The sequence below is a fragment of the Pteropus vampyrus genome, unplaced genomic scaffold (genome assembly GCF_000151845.1).
Source record: "Pteropus vampyrus isolate Shadow unplaced genomic scaffold, Pvam_2.0 Scaffold374, whole genome shotgun sequence".
Classification (NCBI taxonomy): Eukaryota; Metazoa; Chordata; class Mammalia; order Chiroptera; family Pteropodidae; genus Pteropus; species Pteropus vampyrus.
The window spans coordinates 16,180-22,332 of record NW_011889155.1 but is presented as its reverse complement, the minus strand read 5'-3'; positions in this window follow the sequence as shown (position 1 = coordinate 22,332).

Here is a 6,153-nt window from a genome sequence, read left to right as displayed (position 1 = left end):
CTCCCTCCCTCTCTCTCTCTCCCTGTTCTTCCCCTACCACTTACTCACTCAGGCCTCTGCTTCCTTCCTACCTTGCCCTCTGCCTCTCTGTGCTGGGAATTAAACATCCGCCAGACTACATCCCAGACAGGACCGAGTCTTTTACTGTTTGTTTAAATTAAACACAACTGAAAGTGACGCCTTAACACCAGTGACCCAAATCAATACAGAGTCAGCCGCTTGGAATTAAGTCCAAACTGTGTTCTTAATGGACCTCAGCCCCACCTGGACTCCCAAGCTCCAGCCTCAGACATCTTCTCACAGAAGGACCCCAGTGGGTTTTCCATGGGGAATCAGAGGCTGTGGACAGCTGAATGGACCTCAGAATTACAGGCCCAGAGAAAGGAGCTGGACCCTGTGAAGGAGTCAGGGTCAGGAAGTTAAGACTTGGGGACCAGTTAGGGCAGAGAGAAGAAGGTTGAGACTAGAGACCAGCGTTCCCCAAACTGGGTCCCACCAACCATTTGTTCGTAAGTTTGTAATAAACGTTCTTCGAAAGAGGAGTCCATGGTTAAATACACTTGAGAAATGCTGCATAGTGGGCCATTTCCCATTTCTTGAAGATTTACAATTCGCGTGAGCATGTTAAAGGCTATGAGAAATCCTGCAGAGCTTTTCAGTTTTATTCAGCCGAAACCCAAACTTGTTTGGCCTCCTAACCCTCTTTACATAAATACCTATTAACATCTGATGAGTAAGAGTTCTGTAGATCATGAAATGGATAGAAAATGCTGTCCCAGCCCTGGACAAGTGTGACCTCTTTCTGGATTACCATAGTAATAGTAGTAGTAGTAGTAATCAGAAGAACAGCAACAACCACTGCCAACTGATGGCATTTATTGAGTGCCTACTATGCCCTTAGTTCTTACTTTGTTCTAAGTTCTTAGCTTGTTCTAATTCATTGAGTTCTCTTCATAATCCTATGATGCAGGTTCTGTTTTTATCTCCCTAAAATAGACAAAGAAACTGAGCCACAGAGGTGCAGCCTCTTGCCTGAGGTCACCTGGCTTTTATGTATTCCTGAGACCCCAAGTAACATGAGGATAAAGACCACAGCTGATTTATCTTTGTATATTACTTGTGGCAGGCAGTAGGTGCTCATGAAGTGCTGAATAGATGGATGGAAGGAAGGTAGATGGGTGAATGGAAAGATAAATGGGTGAAAGAATGATTGGATGGATAAATAAATGGATAGATTGATATGAGAATTATTGGGTGGATACATAGGTGAATGGATGATGAGTGGGTGGAAGAACAGATGGAAAGATGGAAAGAAGGGTGGGTGGGTGAATGGGTGGTGGTGGGCGGGTGTGAACACAGATGGATTAGAGGAAAGATTGATGGGTGGATGAGCACATGGATGGAGGAGTGGATGGATGAGTCAAGATTAGAAAGCATCGGCAAGGTTTATACTTTTTCCTGTATCATTGAATTTAGTAAGTATAAGAGACTTGGACTAACAGGTATTAGTCATAGAAGGTGCCAAGAGGGGTAGTCAAGCACAGTGTCAAAAAGCATGGGCTCTAGAGATTGCCTGCCTAGACCCAAATCTCAGCTTTGACCCTCAAGAAAATGAGTGTCAAGTGGAAGGTAGGTAGGAAGGAAGGAAGGAAGGGCTTGCTGTAAGAACTTGAGAAAATTACGTATCCTCCATGTGCTTCAATTTTCTCATCTGTAAAATGAGATTGGGAGTAAGAGTATCAACCTCATCGAGTTGCTGCACTGATTAAATAAGACAATGCTTCAAATGATGTGAGCACTCAATAAATAGCAGCTACCCACCAAGACAGCCCCATGGCGCTATAACTACCCCATGCTGTGGTTCCGTCTTGTCATCCTTCGCTTCCTGCACTCTGCAGTGGAGAGGGGTGGATGAAGACTCCAGGGTCAGTATCTCGAGTCTCAGCAGATGAGTGCTGTGACCATGAACCACAGAAAAAGGCCAATGCAAATGGAATCTGCAATTCACTTCTCTTCTATGGCATTCTGCAGCGTTGGCCCAGTCTGTTCCTTGCTTTGGACTCTTGTCTCTATGATTGTCAAGTCGCACCCGGGATTTTCTGAGGTCACCCGGGGAGGCTCCCCGTTTTTCCTTTCCCGGCCAACCTGCAATACCACCAATAGACAACAGGTGGCGCCATCTAATACGTGTTTTGTTCCATTTCCACAACCTTTCAAGTTTGAGGGCTTGTATTCTGTAAAATGAAAAAGCTTCCTCTTCTGCGAATTCGCTAAGCTTTAGTATATTCAGAATGGTGCATGCTGTCACAATACATGTATACTTAAGCTCCACAGTTAGTCACAATTGTGCGATGGGTCCATAGTACTATAGATGATGAAAGTGAGACCCAAAGCAAGATCGTTAGCTCCCTGCATTCTCGCTATTTGTGGTGCATACTATCTGCACTACACAGCAAAATAATATCATCTTCAGTCGGTTCACCTGTGTGTCTTGTCTCCCCAGATCATAATGTGAGCTCTGGAAGGCCTGGGTCCACTTCACTTTGCCTCCTTGCCTGGGTCACATGGTTTTGGAGAGGCCAGGAAGCAAAGATGGAAAATCCAGCTAGCAGACTAGTCATCCAGTTGGGAGTATAAAGGTATTTGTAATTGAAGGTCTCTGGTTAATTACAAAAGCCATCTGATAAAAACTGATAATTTCTCCCTTTCCCAATCAGCCTGTTTTCTGTCTTGAGTTTCTAAATCCGGAAACATTCGAGAAAATTCTAATTTGATTTGTAGTATAGGGAGACAGTTTCATTTCTCTAGACTTCAGAATTTCCGTTTGTAAGAAGCAAAAGACCGGGCTAGATCTCCGAGGTCCCTGACAGATGGTGTTACCTGGGCATAAATCTACCTCCATCTCCCTTCTCTGTATCTCTCCCATCCTGTGCTGCTGATGAAGCAGATACCCTGCACCTGCACTGAGCTAGGACTTGGGAGACTGGCTATCTGGAGGAGGCACAACCTGAAGCTTTGACAGATGCCTAAGAGTTAGAGAAGAGCTTTAGGGGTGCGCTTATGTACAAAGCCTTACAAACATGCAGCAGAGATTGTTGTGCAGGGAGCAGCAGGTGGTCTAGGAAGGCCGGGACCAGGAGGCTGTGAGGTTAGGTAGGGTCTTTGTAGGCCACAGAAGGCAGTGAATGCTGAGGGATGGCCAAGCAGCATGAAAACGGCTCTAAAAACCCGCACTGAACAAAATGACCTGAACACATCTGCCCATCTTGAGACTTCTGTGACTCTTGACGTCAGATCTCTCTGAACTGATCAGTCCCTTCTCAGCCCCCAGAGGAAACTTTATCATCATTGGAGTCTTTACGTCTCTGAGGAGATGCTCTTCTCCTCCTCCCTCTTCTCTCCTCAACTATTGATCAATGGAAACAATCCTGCTAACCTCTTAACCCCCTAGTCAGTCACCTGACTCCATCTCTCCTCCTGCCTTCCTGTATCACTTCACTTCTGCCCATGCCCGGGCTCCTGTCCTTCTTTCCATTTACCCTGTCAAGAAGGAGACCCTGCAAAGAGGCAGCTGGTGAATCAGGCTGGAATACTTCCCAGGAATTAAAGGGTATTGGGAGGCACAAAGGGAGAGACCCTCAACCCTCTAAATTATCCATCCCTTAAAAGGGATACTAACGGACCATAGGAAACACACAGGCATTGTTAAAGCTTTCGATGATTCCAAGGGAAGGTGCCCAGGCATTGGGGGTATGACAGCCCAAAATGGCACAGGTGCAATGGCCCCACACCCTGATGGCATTACTCCAGCGCCCCCTAAATGGTTTTAATGAGTCTCCACCTCCACTAAGGGCATTAAGGCTTTGCATTTGCATGGTCCTTCTCTTCTGCACCAGGTGCTAAGCTGAGTGCCAGAGATACAGAAACGAAAGGACACAGTGTGTGCCTCGAGGAGCTCACAGTAGGCAGGGGTTGATACACTGTCAAGACACCTTAGAGCCAGTATCGGGGCTGCCCACCCTGCATCTGTTCACCAGGCTTCTTTGCCATTAGAGTCCACTTGCTTGCTCTACTTGGTTCTTCCTTTCCAGATGCCTTCCCAGGTCTTACCTCTCCTGCGATGGCCCCAGTCCCGACCCACACAGGCTTCCACTAAAGGGACAATTGAGTCTCCTAAGAAGTCATGACTGCATAGTTCCTTGAACCTTATCCTGCAAATAAAGCACAACCCCTGCCAATCCACACCCTAGCTCATCGAACTCTCTGGACTCTAGGCCTTTATATATGCTGTTCCCTCTGCCTGAAACACCCTTCCGTGCTCCAGCCTCCCCATCTTCCTAACTCTCATTTCCCTACTGTGCCCCAAGTGCCCCATGCACACCCTTTAAGCTGGCTAGCTCCTACTCATGCCCCAGGACTCAGCTTCAGTTGTCACTAGTTCAGGAAGTCTGGGTTAGATGCCTTTTCTGTGCTGGCCCAGAGAATTAAGAGTATGGTGGTAAAATGGACAAAGCACAGGGAGAGAAAGGGAGGGAAGGAGGGAGATAGGGATCCAGAATCTAGAGCAAGGCTCAGAATCAGCCGTCAGAACAGTCAAGGGACCATTGGAAGATGTGAATGTCCAGAAAATATGCTCAACGTCTCTAGATTGATAACGTTCTTATCTGGGGCTGCCTTGAATGGCCCCCCAGCAAAGGTGCTCATCCTCATCCTCTTTCTCAGACATATGAAATCACTGAAGCCTCCTGACACCTCCCTTTAAAGGAAGAAGTAAGTGGTCCATGGTGGGACTTTGGGTTTAGGAGAAGCACAGAGGGCTGGAGTCCGCAATACCTGCAGGTCGCCTCTCAGGGAATGGGTTCAGGGGTGCGTGCGAAGGGGTGTGCGTCGAGAGGCCCACACTCCTCTTAGACATGTCATACGGTCCCCTCTGGCAGGACTAGCTCTCTGTTCCAGGGAGGCTCCAGAGTGTCCTGAGTACCCGGGGACCAGCCGTCTTCCTGGCTCCTGGGTCCATGTCCAGCACTTACTTATCTAGAGAATTAAATGCCACCTCCTTCCAGCTGCCCCCTTGCAATGTCATCGGGATGGAAGCCTCACCCTGAGAGCCGTTCCTTGTGGCTGTTCGATAAGCCCCATATTTCACACCCCGAGCGGCGACATTTCAGCGGTGGGTGAAGTGGTTTTATTTTTATCGCGCACGCAGGCACATAAATATGTACGAGGCGCTCAGAAGCACTTTAGGGTCTCTCTGGAAGGCAGGCTCAGTGCGATGTGAGGGAACATGGCAATTAGTTCAACCAGGCTCAGGCTCGGCTGGGTCCAAAGGTGCTCCTGCCAGCACCGCTGGCTCTGTTCTCCTTAGAAGGGTGTCCGCCCTCATAGCTCTTGAGAACAGGGTGGTGCCTTGGCAAACTTTCCAGAACTAAATTAAAAAAGAAAGAAAGAAAGAAAGAAAGAAAAGATCTGGGTTCTCACCTTAATTCTGCCACTTACCAGCTGTGAGACCTTGGATAAGGTCCTTTCCTTCTCTGGATCTCAAAAATGGGGTTAATCATGCCTTCCCTGTCAGCCTCCCAGGTCTTTTTAAAAGAACAAATATGATGAAGAATTTGGAATGGGCTCTGAGAATGGTGATATACAACTGTAAGAGGCTTATCATTATTCCTCCCCAGCCATTCACACGGAGCAGGTTAGTGGAAGTGCATGGCCGTCCGCGGTAATACCGGCAATGGATGCTCTAGGTGTTACGAGCTTCCTCGCCTGTTCTAAAGGGAAGGAAGGGAAATAGCATTTATTGACCTCCTGCTACAGGGCTGGGTGCTTTACATATATTACCACATTTGAACATGACAGTAACACTTCCAGGAGGTATTATTCCTGTTCATTGATGAAAAGGTGAAGTTTAGCAAGGTAAAGGAATACGGCCGTGCTTACGAGGCTAGTGAGCTGAGGAGCCCAGCTTTGAACGCAGGTCAGTGCTGAACTGTCCTCTGGTGGCCGTAGGGACTTCAGTGTCTGGGTTGACTGCCTGCTACTGGGGATGGTCTGGGCACTGGAGCCAGGGGATGTGTCGCCTTGTGGTGTGTCCTTCAAAGCAGCCCCATGGTGACACTGGCTGAAGAGCAAGCATGTGGTCCTAAAGGAAGCTCA